This window comes from Mus musculus, chromosome 1 (assembly GCF_000001635.26).
Source record: "Mus musculus strain C57BL/6J chromosome 1, GRCm38.p6 C57BL/6J".
NCBI lineage: Eukaryota > Metazoa > Chordata > Mammalia > Rodentia > Muridae > Mus > Mus musculus.
The window spans coordinates 162900653-162915146 of record NC_000067.6 but is presented as its reverse complement, the minus strand read 5'-3'; positions in this window follow the sequence as shown (position 1 = coordinate 162915146).

Here is a 14494-nt window from a genome sequence, read left to right as displayed (position 1 = left end):
AACCAGAGAAATAAAACACAAAGGATCACTTTGGAATAGCCAAGGGCCAGGGAACACATTAACCAGAGAAACTTTTAATTCTTAGACTTTGGAGCTTAGCCTGATCAATGTGAAATCCGTATTTGTGTATATATGTAGGTTCTGAGTAGAGTATACTAATGATTAAATCTGATATAAGGTCTATACAAAACAAAGTCATTTGCAGAAAAAGAAAGAGGGGGGGGGGGAAGAAAGGAAGAAAAGTTTACCAATCCACTAGTCTAGCAGCTAAACTGCTTTTTTTTTCTGTTTCCGATGGCACAGAAGAAGCCACAACTCTTACATTACATTTGGTGTTCACAAACCTGGCATAGGATAACATGAAATATTAAACATTAAATAGAATAATATAAAATAATAGATGCATCCCTGAGATCATAGAAATTCATTTGATTCTCTCCCCTCTGTTATTTTTTATGTTGCAGCATCTGAATCATTTGCAAACATTTCTTCCTTAATCCTTCAGGCATGTTCCTGGCTGTCACCGTGATCCTGACCTACTTCACAATGAGGAAATAGAAATTCCAAGGCCGCCCGAGGATTAGAGATAAAGCTACTCCTCTTGCATCTTAATCCCATGTTCTTTCCAAAACCTATCTGAATACCACTTCCTCTAAGCAGCTCATTAAGACCCGGAGAACCAAAGGAATATGTATGTAAACCCCACCCCCGTTTATGATGTGGGTAACACTCTTCATAAATATTATTAAATGCATTGTGTCTGTTTTATTGATAAATGTAAATATATATATACATATATAATGCATGCAGTTTATAAGTGCATGTGTATATACGTAAATATACACTATTAATACATATAAAATGTGTTGAATCTTATCTATATGAAGGGCTTCTTACTTAATATATATAGAATGCTACACATGTATTTATAAACACTTAGTAGATACAATATGTGTGTATATATATTTATATACAGTACATAGTAAAAATGTGATCAAGAGTCCAAAAAGGGTATGAAGGGAGTTAGTGTCCAGCAATGCTCAAGTCATGTGCATGTAAGATCTATGTCTTGGATGACAGATGTAGTTTAAATTCTCCTGGTTCAATCTGTAGTGGATCTATCATGCCTCCCTACACTATCATGCCTCCTCTTAAATTAGTCTTTGGACACACCATGCATCCACTCCCACTAAGGAGCCTTCAGCTATCTGATTATCTCCAGCATTCACTCAGTGTGATGATCACTCATTCATGGAGGCAAAAGCTAGCCCTGAGAGACAGAAAGAGCCCTGCAAATGCCAAGGTTAGACACAGGAGCCACAGAGACCTGCCCAACAACTAGGCATAAAGTGCCAAATTGATTCCAAGCTTGAGGTTTAATCACATGAGTATTAAAATACATGAATGCACAAAATGAGCGACTGGTTGACAGTACACTTCTAATCTGAAAGACAAAAAATGCCCCAGATATACATCATGATGTAAAATAATACAAAGCAAAATATTAGAGCTCAATTTCTACACACAGACATGGAACACTTCAAAGGATATTCATATATTTTCAGTAAATACATATTTCATATATTTTCCATAAGTAAGATAAGCAACAAACTAACTGCATATTTTTCATTTGTGTAATTATACATATGTGTATCTATAGTATATAAATGTACACAGTGTATAAATATACACAGACAGCCAGTTCCCACTAATGTTTATCTGAAAATTAGACTGGGACTGGAACTATTTTTACGGTTTACTTTTTTTGTGGTTTGAAATTTTTGAACAAAAATATTTTCATGTGTGACTTGCATTGTTTTTTAAGATTTATTTTATTTGTAATTATCTGTATGTGTCTCCATCCATATGTGGGTATATGCATTTCTGTTCATGTGCTGAGGCCAGAGGCTTCCAATTCTCTGGAATTGCAAATTACCTAGTGTGGGTACTGGAAACAAAACTGGGGTCTTCTTCAACAGTAGTATAATCTCTTAACCAAAGAACTATCTCTCCAGTTCCTTGTGTTAATTAAGAATTAACTTTGAAAATATATATCATTCATTGTATATATGCATATATATGCTTGCTTGCTTGATGCTCAGGAAGAGGTTAGAAAAAGAAATTTATGTCATACACAAAATCCAGTCCTAACTGAACACTATTTTCTCCCTTTCTGAATTCCTCATCATATGACTAACCAACCACACTCTGTGTTTGAATGAGGGAGACACTTTTCTCCTCCTCCTCCTCCTCCTCCTCCTCCCCCCCTCCTCCTCCCCCTCTTCTTCTTTTCTCCTTCTCTCCTTCTTTCTCTCCTTCTTCCTTCTTCCTTCTTCCTTCTTCCTTCTTCCTTCTCCTTCTCCTCCTCCTCCTCCTCCTTCTTTCTTCTTCTTCTTCTTCTTCTTCTTCTTCTTCTTCTTCTTCCTTCTTCTTCTTCTTCTTCTTTTCTCCTTCTCTCCTTCTTTCTCTCCTTCTTCCTTCTTCCTTCTTCCTTCTTCCTTCTTCCTTCTTCCTTCTTCCTTCTTCCTTCTCCTTCTCCTTATCCTCCTCCTCCTCCTCCTCCTTCTCCTTCCTTCTCCTTCCTTCTCCTTCCTCCTCCTCCTTCTCCTTCCTTCTCCTTCCTTCTCCTTCCTTCTCCTTCTCCTTCCTTCTCCTTTCTTCTCCTCCTCCTCCTCCTTCTCCTCCTCTTTCTCTTCCTCCTCTTCTTCATCCTCCTCTTCCTCTCCCTCCCCCTCCTCCTCCTTTGGTCTTATTTTGTTTTTAACCAATTTTATATAACAGTGGCTATTGTGGCATGCTAAAGAATGTTGTGATTAGTGAGTTATGTACTAACTGGAATGCACTTTATCAAAACACACAATTGTAGATAAACAAAATGTTAAGCCAAGCCTGTGGATAGGCAATAAGCCCACAGCACTCACCCTGTGAATAAATAATCTGAGGCCAGAGATATCCAGAATGATAGAAGAAAAGATGCTTGCCCCATAAGGAATAAAGATCAAAATAATGAAATCATGAGTGCTTCTGGTAACCTTATGACTGATGTTTCTAGAAAGATCACCAGATAAATGCTGAGATAGAGAATAAGGTGGCACAGGTTTCAGTAACACCAGCCACCTCCTTTTGCTTCTCCACACTGCTGTGTGGTATGACCACAGTATATGCCTAGTCAAAACCCCTGAAAGTGCTCTCATTATTTTTTTAAAGATTTATTTATTTATTATATGTAAGTACACTGTCACACCAGAAGACACACCAGAAGAGGGCATCAGATCTCATTACAGATGGTTGTGAGCCACCACGTGGTTGCTGAGATATGAACTCAGGACCTCCGGAAGAGCAGTCAGTGCTCTTAACCATTGAGCCATTTCTCCAGACCCCTCGTTACTTTTTGATAGAACTCTTAAAGAAAGATCAAGTTAAGGGAGAAACAGCATCAGTTTCTAGCCAGCTTGAGAAAAATATTAACCTTTCTTAGATCTCAGTAAAGGTCGATGGAGTCATCGTGGTATCATGATGTGATACAGTGAGACATGGTATCATGATGTGAGGCAGTGAGCTAGAGTTGGAAGTCAACTTAGATACCCTAAAGTGAAACCTCAGAGAAAGGCTTAGCTCTGATTTGCCTCCTGTCTTCTTTCCCCTTGCCCTTTGTTCTCCATGGGCAAACTATAGAAAATACTACTCTTTCCCAAGGTAAGTCATGGAAGCCAAACTCTTACCACAAAACCTGCCATAAAACTTAGAAATATTATTCAACCTTTATCCCGCTTGTCTTAACATTTGATGATAAGGAAATGTCTGATTTTATCTTCTTTGAGAGAAAGTCAGAAGATCCCCCATCTCAGAAAGGTTCCAATCCAAGGCCAAAAGGGAAGGAATGGGGCACAGAGAGTCCAAAAAAAAACTCTAAACAGACAGGCACTGTTGGATCCTCCCTCCTTGGTCTATTGATCCGACATCTCATCCTTTTGTCTAATCATATTTGCACATGGTTGCCTATTCTTCATCAAATCTATGAAAATGGAGCATTTACATTCATTCCCTGGGTCCCTGATCTCAGAACAATCAAGTCACACAAAGCTGTGATCAAATGAATGTATAGACTTTTTCTTCTAATTGCCTCTTGTTACAGGAATATTAGCCATGATCCCTGAGAAAGAACATGAAAGAAACAGTCCCTTTTTCTTATCACACCTTAGGTATGACTTCTATTTTAAAATTGGAAAGAAACAAGGAATCCAATGGATGTTTGGCCAACTTCACAAAAGCAAGCAGCAATCTGTTACCATGGTAACACACAAACCTACAAAAGAATTATGATTATAGATGAGTATGTCTTTGTTTTTAAAAAAAAAAAAGTATTCTTCAAGGCCGTTGCCACATTTGCAAGTAACCATATTGTGCTTGTCTTGAGAAATCATGTTTCAAACTTGTCTGTAACTGACTCTGGTTGTTTGAAGCTGGAAGAACCCTGACTACCATTTCAACGCAGGGCTCGCTCTTCTTGCTCAATGCTATTATTGTCAAATGTACGCTTTCAATTGCATAAAACTTAATTTCACTTTTTTTCCCATCATGTGAAACGTTTTCTTGATAGAATTATGTTACAAAACACTTAGCTACTGTTCATCGCTAAACGTTTAGATTATTTAGTGGTTTTTTTTTTATTACTGCTAATGTTGCCATAAACTGCTTCATGCTTGTATGATGTTTATGTGTGCTCAAGAGTTTCTAGAGCACATGCCTAGTTTCCTCTTCCTCCCCACCCCCTTTTCTCCCTTTCATTTATCTATCTGGATATAGCTTTCACCTGTATCTTCCTTGTCTTTATGATAATATTTTGCTAGATTCCTCATCTAAGGGTGCCCTCTTCTGAGAGACTAGCAAAGTTTAACCATTTAACACTTAAGAGTGGGGGGGGGGATTCCTCAGTCCTACCCAGTCCTACCCAGTCCTCTCCAGTCCTCCCTTCTATACTCCTTGTTCATCTTATAAGATGCTACATTTTCCTTCTTTAACCCTTCACTTCCTATTTGCTCTGCTTCTCCGTTCGCTGGTCCTCCTCTAGAGTTAGACACTGCATAAATAAATATCACTTGTGTCTTGAAATCTCTTTCCCTTTTATATCATAGCAATTTTTCCTAAGTGTCTAAGAATTATTGAAAGTCTTTTCCAGTGATCTGTGCTCTAATCAGCTGTTTTCGTAATTTCATAATATATGGTGAACTGAATTAGGCTGGGGGTTGTTCGGTGACCCCTAGTGGCTCCTTGACTTCCATCTTCTCCTTCATACATCTGTTTTCTTCCTTTATCTCTACAACCTTGCAACTAGCATTGGGGAGAAACAGCAGGTGAAACTACCAAGTGTGATTTAATGATTTTTCTATCTTACCCACAGTTTCTCCACAGTTTGGGCATTTCCTGTATTCAAGCTATACTAGGATCTTTGGTTTTGGTTGATTGTTGTGGGATTTTTGCTTGTTAAGAAACTATGTTTTTGCTCTAGTAATCGCAAGTCATTTCTTGTAGAAAGCCTGGCAAGGCGTGGCTGCCTTTCCCTCACTAATACAATGCATTCATTAGTAGATTTCCAATGAGTGTTAGCCCCTGCTGGAAACTTCTGGAAATTGTATGGGGCCATGAAGAAAGGAATATGTACTTCTCAAAAGGGTAGAACTCAAAAAGGCATCAGGCTTTTGGTTGTGTCTCATGATGAGCTCTAAGTACCCTCCAAGAAAGATAACTTGTGCCCAGAGAAAATCACATTTATTCAAGCAGAATTAGAACTGAATTCAGAGAGAACCTAGACTGGGGTGCTCATGGGGTGTGCCCTGGAGTTTTAGAAAACAGCAGCAGCACATACAGCATTCAAGGGAACTGTAAATGATGTCACTTTTCAGAATCCGTGGCTCCTGCTGGCAGGTAAACTGTCTGGAGAGAAAGGTATTGTGTGCAGCCATGGTCTCTGAGCGTTTTGGAGAAAGAGATCCCTGGCAGCAGAAGATAATAATATTTTAAGGTCAGTTGTAAAATGAGGGGTGTCTACAACCCAGACTAAAGGTCAGATAGAGGGGGAACTGAGGCCTGGCTAACAGTGGGTTGTCTTAAGTGGCCCAAACCAATGCTACTTCTTTTTTATTTTTTCCCTTGACAAAACTAAGCAAAAAGGTTGCTATCTAAATATGTTAGCTCTACGAGAAGCCAATTCTAGTAACAACTGTAAGTTACTATCTGTATTGAGCTATTACCCCAAGCTTTTGTTAATTCATGGTATTGACTGGCTATCCAGGAAGCAAAACTCAAAACGACAATGAAATATCATTTTACAATTTTACTCTACAAGAAAAAAAAAATCTGAGGCAGTCATACAGACATGGGAACATGTCCCTTCCTAGTTGGAGGCACAGTGTGGATATAAACGTCTGGAGAACTGACTTGTCGCTATGTAGCAAATTTGAAAAATATCCATATCTCAAAACCTTTGCCTTTCGATTTACATTTGTGTCTATTTAAATGAATCCTATATAACAGCTATAGATGGCGAACCTGTCCTAATTTTTAGAAATTAAAGTGTTACAGTTACTACTAAGTATATGAAGATTTATTAATATGTAAATTGACATCATAAAAAAGGGAGAGCTATGATCACAATGTAAAGATTATTTGATCAAATAAGTTTTGTTGCATGAGAAAACCATTGTAATAGCTATGGAATTTATTTTTCGTACAAATGTAGAGGGCAGCATCTACTTCATATAATTCTAGAATAGAGATTTGACTTGTGCTTGCTTTCTGTCTTCAGAGTTCTCATTCTTATGTTGACTGACATTAATGCCAAGACTGACTCTATAATATTTAACTAATCCTCAGTATTTGGGGAATGTTCTTCAATATGGTTTTGTTTCCTTAAATAAAAGGTGAAAAACCTAATTTAAAAAAAACAAAACAAAACAAAAACCTTTGCCATTCACAGCAGGTCATGTCCTACCTACCAGAAAACTTTAGACAGGTGCACAAAGGAAACAAGTTCAAGAGTGTTGATGGCAGTGTATGTACTCGAAAATGAAATAGTCTAAGCATCCAGTGGATAATAACTAAATTGTAATATGTCTATACAAAAGAGTTTCCCACATTGGGAGTAAATCAAATAATTCATAAATTTTATACACATGGTTCTGGGTGTTATGGTGCACCAGGAATGCCAAGCAGAAGGAAGCAGAATTCAAGGCCAGTCTGAGTGACACAGCAAGTGTGGGGACAGCCTGGGCTGCACTGTGAGATTATCTCAAAAGATAAAGAGAAGAGAGGAAAGAAAGGAAGAGAAGAGGAGAGGGGAGGGGAGGGGAGGGGAGGGGAGGGGAGGGGAGGGGAGGGGAGGGGAGAGGAGGGGAGGGGAGGGGAGGGGGAGGGAAGTGTATGATCATGAATAATGTTACAGCTTTAGCATAGCACAGCTAATTTGTAATATATTTACAAACACTGAGAATAAGGTTGCATCCCTGCCCTTCCAATGCACATCAAGCATCAAAGTGATGGTAAACAGAATTTGGCCTCCTGACAGACAGCTCCTTACTAAGAGCAAGAACAGAATCCTGTCCAGACAAAGAGGCCAAATCAGAAGAACTTGATATTTCTCAGAATTACTCTTTATACATTTCTATTTGTATAGAAATAGAACTTATTTGGATATATACATAAATGACAAGTTTCCATTTTCATATATATTTCTATTTATATATATAAATAGAAAACTCCATTTAAAGTGGCTGAAAAATCATTGAAATCTTCTAGCTATGACTGGCTAGCATATATTAGATCAGCATCTCCACCAGAGAACTACAATGGCAGCTGGGGAAAACTCTAAGAAGGAAAATTCCCTAAGGATGGGTCAGGTATTGTCTCACTGTCTGCTTGTGATGAATGTCAGCCAGAGAGCAGCAACCAGTGAGAGGCTGGGTTATACAGAAAATCTTCCTGAACCCCAAAAGACCACCAAGGAGCCAATTCCCATGCAATCACATTAGGGTCTCTTTATTCAAGTTCAAGCGTGGGCCTCGCACCAACCCTGACACAGCAGGAAAGTGCAGCCCTGAGCCTTGTTTTAGGCAAGCATTTATAGATTGAGGAGCCACTATGGCCCTTAACACTATTGGGTGGTTCTGTGAACCAAATCATACACTTAACTTCTGCTTTCCTTCTCACTGGCGGTTGGTAGGAAGTGAAGTGTCAGGGTTGGGCTTGTAACCTGAAGGTGCAGTTTTGTTGGGGAATAACCTGGAAACTGGTGCTAGACACAAGTTTTTGTTGGGGGATAACCTGGAAAATGGTGTTAGACACAGGTCTTGTTGCGGGGTAACCTAGAAACTGGTGCTAAGTACCGGCCTGTTAGTTAACTTCAGTTCAGTCTTAAGTCAGGTTCTCTAAGATCGAGTCTGAATCCAAAAGATTTGGTTTCTTGTCAGGACTCTGGAAATTGTAAGGGGCCATGAAGAAAAGAATACCTCAAAAGAGTAAGACAAAACAAAACAAAACAAAACAAAACAAAACGAAACGAAACGAAACGAAACGAAACAAAACAAAACAAAACAAAACAAAACAAAACAAAACAAAATGGCATCAGGTTTTTGATTGTGTCTCATAATGGATTTCAAGCACCCTCCAAAAAAGATAACTTACTCCCTTTGCAGTAAAATAGACTAAAACTAAAATAAATGAAGTGTTTAAGATGTGAGCTGTTGAGGTAGAGGGAAGTGTTTCTTGCAGTCAAAAGAAAACAAAGATTAACAGACAATTTTGCAACTGAAATTATGAAAGCCAGAAAGCAATTAAATACTATTCTCTAACTGCTGTCTTTAAAAATGTACTGCCAGTCTAAAGTTCTATACGAGCCTTCAAAAGCAACAGAAAAACAGTTCATATTTTAAAATAAAAACTAAAAAACAAAAACAAAAAAACAAGTCATCAAAAGAGCCCCACAAATGAAGCAGATGCTAGGGTGAAATGTAAACTTCTATGGTGTAAATAGAAAAATATCAGTATCACTTTGCATGAACATTAATTGTACAAGACTAAAACATCTGGAACAATGTTAAACACAAGAATAACAAAACATATGATAACAGTGCTTAAGATGGTGTAGGGGTAGAAAGCATTGAGTGTTAGAAACACCTACTGTCGTCTTTAAAAAAAAAAACAAATAAACATCTTGCTCTTTAAAAGGAAAAGGATGTATATATTAGTCCTTAAGAACATATTTAAATGTGTGGTAGGAAAAAAGCTAGTTATATAATAAACAAGGAATTGAAAAATGTTATTAATCCCATTTGGCATAAAAGTGCAAAGTGGAACACATAATACAAATGTAATATGAATAGTAAAGCAATGTGCAACATATTCATATTTCAATTAAAGAAAAATATCAAGTTACATTTTTCAAAAAGCTTTAGCTGTGGAACTTGTTGTAAATGGATAAACCTGGGGAAAAAATGACAAGGTTTATTTGGAAACTGAGTGTAGAAAAATGTTCCCATATGATGACCTATGCAAATGAGTAGGTTTTCTATGGACTTTGAATATTTTCTGTTAATTATAAGTAATCCTACTTAAAGCTACTATTCCCAATGTACCTGCTGAGAAGACCTGGGTATTATGATAAAAATCCAGCCTAGCTCTTCCACAGACTCTCATTAAATTAATTATCTTAATTAATGCTTACGGAACACGTCTATCACCACACCTGCCACTTCTGGGTTGGAGGAAGTGTTTAAGAACATTATCTCAAAACCTTAGATGCCAGAATTCAGAGCCCTCTTCTATGAATTTCAACATTTTACCTAACTCGTCTATACTCGGGTTTTATCACTCAAAAACTACTGTTAACAATATTTAGCCTTTCGCAGGATTGTAAAAACAATCAAGAAAATTGTTGTAGACAAAATTTAGGCCATCTCTGGTACACTGAAAATACTTCATAAAGGATGGATACTCTTGAACTTCTGCCTCCTCTGGTAAAGCTACTTCCCCTCTTTGTTCCCAAATTCTGCCACCATTTCTAGACCATAACTTCTACCCAGTTTTATCAATACAACAACCACAAAAAACCCTGCTTTTCAGAACTTTTGTCAAGATATAATCATTAGGTATTCAAGATCTTCTTAGATATTATATCAACTACACAAACAAAGAAAAGAGAAACACACATATATTGTACTCTATCAAACATAAAATGTTGATGATTCAAAGAATCAATGAAGTGAAGAGATGACTCTATGGAATGAAAGATGGGTGAACATCATGCATTTTATAAGGGATTCATCTAGGATACAGAAGGAAGGCTCAAGATGCAATATTAAGTAAGACTAAATGAGCAAACATTAAATTAGATATTTTTTCCACAAAGCTATTTATGTAACAAAGTTCATTTAAAGATTGTCAACATTATTTTCCATAAGGAAAATGTAGGTCAAATCACAATGAGATTTCACTTCACATCCACTAGGATGATTATAAATGGAAAATATGCACAATGAATGATAGGTGTTAGGAAGAATATAAAGAAACTGGAACCCTCCTGCATTGCTGACAAGGATGTGAACTGGCGAGGCTGTTCTGGAAACATCCTGCAAGTTTCTCAAGTGCAAACCATAGAGTTACAACATGAGCTAGCAATGATGCTCCAAAATGCACCTCCAAGAGAAATAAAAATATACAAGCATAAAAATTTCACATAAATACATATAGCAGCATTATTCACTATAGGCAAACTATAGAAACTACCCAAAATCTACCAATTATTGAATAAATAAATAGTATGCCTTTGTTGAACATCATAACAGATGATATCAATTATTGAATTAATAAAGATAGCACCCATACAAAACAAAAATAGTGCTCAACAAGAAAAAAAAAACAGTAAAGTCTTAATATATGCTACAACATAGATGAACCTTGAAAATGTAGTGAAAAGATCCAGGAACCAAAAAATCATGAATTATATGAGGCAATTACATGAAATGTTCAAACTAGATTAATCTAGCCAGGTGCAATGGTGCCTTCTTTGAATCTCAGCACTAGAGGGTCAGGCACAGTGGACCTCTATGAGTTCAAAGCTAACCTGGTCAACTAAGGTCCAGTCCAGCCAGGGCTACACAATGACATCCTGTCTCAAAAAGAAGAGGTAAATTTATAGAACTGGAAAGTCAATTAGTAGTGCCTAGGGCTCGGGGTAGAATGCTGACTGTTGGTGGCAAATGAGAACTGAGTCGTAGACACTCGAAGACAAAGAACTCACAGACGTTCTTTGTGAGGGTATGAAAACTTTTCTAAAATTGGTTGTTGTGATGATTCTGAAACTGTGAATTTAGCAACACTACTGAGTTTTACTTAAAACTGGTAAAATAGATGATATCTAAACTGTATCTCAATAGAACTGCTTTCTAAGCCTGGGCTCAGAATGCTTCCCCAACTCAGGGCTGTCACAGACCCACAACTTTTGCAGGTCTCCCATGCCACTCTGCTGAAGTGTCAAAAGGGCGGTAACCAACCTGCTCCATCTATTCTGCTGATCCTGAAGCTGCCAAGGGATTATTTCCCTCAAGTGCTGCCCCAGAAAATGTAGGGCATACCGGAAGTGATGGCTCTACAGGCATCACCCAGCAAACTCGGATGAGCTAGCTCATCTGCAGAAGAACTAGTTTGATTTGTGGTTCATTCAAGCTCTAAAGTCATTAAATGGGAGAGCCTCTCCTCCCAGTTCATTGCTCCTCAGCAAAAGCAATGGGGTTTGAATATGTCTGTTAAATAAACAACAGATAGTTAAAAAACAAAGGAAGAAGAAAAGTTGGCTGGTCGGCATATTCTCCTCACAGGAATTGTCAGTGAAGCAGATGTGGACTCTTCCAAGAGGGCTTTAAGAGTCAGTCCAGGCCATCTGACCACGTGGATCTGTAAAAAGGGCCTTCCAGTACACACAATAAGCAAAGCACTTTACAATCTATGGCCTCCTCTGTATCTTTAAATTTAGAGCATTGACTGATAACAGCAAGATTTCTGATCCCAGCCCTAGTCACAAGCATCCCACCCACACACCTGCATCCCCGTGTGACCTGTGAACACTTGGTTGGCTGATCTGCTAGAGTATGCACAGCACTAGAGAGTTCCCCTCTTACAGGACACCTCTCTATATTTGTACAGCATTGTGAGCTAGAATATTCTTCTTTAGAGCAAAGCAAACTCAGTTGCTCTGCAGCATTCATATCTGTCTTCCTCAGTAGACTGCTTAACTAAAACTGGCTCCAGTGAGCTGGTCCATCAGTCAGTCTTCTTGACTGGGGAACTTCCTCTTGGCTAAATACAACGTTTCTTGGGAGCTCCTAATATAAAGATATGTTGTAAGACACATACTGCTCTCCTAGCTATCCTTAAACTCCCTAGTAATATGGAATACATTTCCACTTCTATAGAGGTGGGTGGCAGAGCCTATAGACACAGTCTAGTAAAATGAATTAATGAATGGGAAAGTTTTTACAGTGCAGAACACTTTGCAACTATAAAACACCATTAAAATATATCCGTCTCCTGGTAGGCAACTTGACTAAAGGCATTAGAAAGATACAACTCAAAATGTAGTCTAAGGACACATCTGGAGTCACAGGGAACCTTGTTAGAAATGATCTGGGCCCACCTCATAGCTGTTAAAAATCCACATGTATGTTACAAGATCTCCAAGTGTTTCCTATGTACATTAGACTTGGAGGAATGCCTTAGCCTCAAAAATGCAAACGCTTCCACTCAGCAATTCCTACCTCAAATATCCAGAGAAAACAATTAGCTAAGTGGGGGATAGATGTATAAATGTGCACAGTGCTTTTGTAACAGCAGAAACTTGAAACAATTAAAGGTCTACTAATTGAAAATTGCCCAGAGGCTCACTGAACCACTCCGGGTATACATGTGCTCTCCCAGGGAGCTTGTCTGTACAGCTACCATTTGCCTGCCAGGACTGGCTCTGTAAAGCAAGCCTGCCAGCTGGCGCTAGGGCTAAGAAGATGCCGGTGCTTTGAATAAAGGTATCAATTTAGCTTGACACAAAATGCCATTAGTGTCCCCACTTGAGAACCATACCATCTGTCCCATCCTCTCCCAATGCTTCAGTCCATTAAAACCTGTGCTAGGCATATGTAGCAGATGTGCAACTTGGTCTTCATGTGGGTCGTGAACAGCTGGAGTGGGAGCTATCCCAAAAGCTGCTGCCACTATGTGGGATTTGTTCTTCTAGCTGTGTTGCTTTGTCTGGGGCCTCAGTGAGGGAGGATACCCCTAGCCTTGCAAACTTAATGGACCCAGAGGGACATCTGACCTCTCAGAGAAGAAGGGGAGGAGAGAGGGGAAAGATTGTAGGTAAGGTGACCAGGAGCGGGGCAGTGAGCAGATTGTAAAGTGAATAGTATAAATATATATATATATGTATATGTATATGTATATGTATATATATATATATATATATATATCTGCTAGCATATCTAGTTGTTTCTCCTTCTGTGTATAATGGTCATGTGCAGTTATTAGCAACAGGCTTCTACAGTATTAGAATCAATTCAAGGAAGATGACGAATATACAACTGAGGGACCATCTTCATTATTAGTTGTGGGTTCTTCGTAAAAATCTGTGACCTTGACTGCCTTTTTCTTTGTGGCTGAGAAATGTGTCCAGTTCCTTCATATCTTAGTTGCTGATTGTACCCTTTGTGGGTCTCTTTCTCATGTCATACAGTCACTCAGTTTATTCAATAGAAGCCTGCCATCATAAGTTTAGTACATTTTAGAGAAAATGATGAAGTTCCCTAACACTTATAGAGAAGATGACATTCCCTAACAGTTAACATTATAAAGCTACACTTTTTTTGGCATGCTACAGTTCTCTTCTCTGCTTTACTTTTCTCCACAGATTTCAACCCCAACTCCTGCTCATTTCATTTCACTAATTGGCAGTCTAGACCCCCACCCCCCAGCAACCAAGGGCTACAAGTCCCTATAGTTTTGCTGTCTGTTCACTACAGTATCTGCAGCATTTGACAGTGTCTGGCACCTGGGAAACATTTGAAATCTAGTTAGTTAATTTGTGTGAAGAATCACAGAGGTCCTCAGAACAACTGGTCTTCCAGAATCAAAAAGTAGAGGCCTTACCTTCAGTGTTTTGACTACATCCAAAACACACAGAGCCTTTCAGCTTTCTGAGTTAGCACGTACTCGCGTGCACACATACACAAGGTCTACCCTGTTCTTCCTGTTCCAGGTCAAGGAGGGCAGTGGAGGGAAAGATCTTAGAAGTCACAGTAGGTCCACATACAAGCCAGCAAACAGATGAGCAGAAAAATCAATTGAGTCATGGATCTAGGCTAGGAAATTCGTCAGCACAGAGTGCTAAGACCCAGAAGTCACGAAGCCTAAGAGAACTAGAGCAGGACTAGAAGGATTCCATGATGTCAGAGAC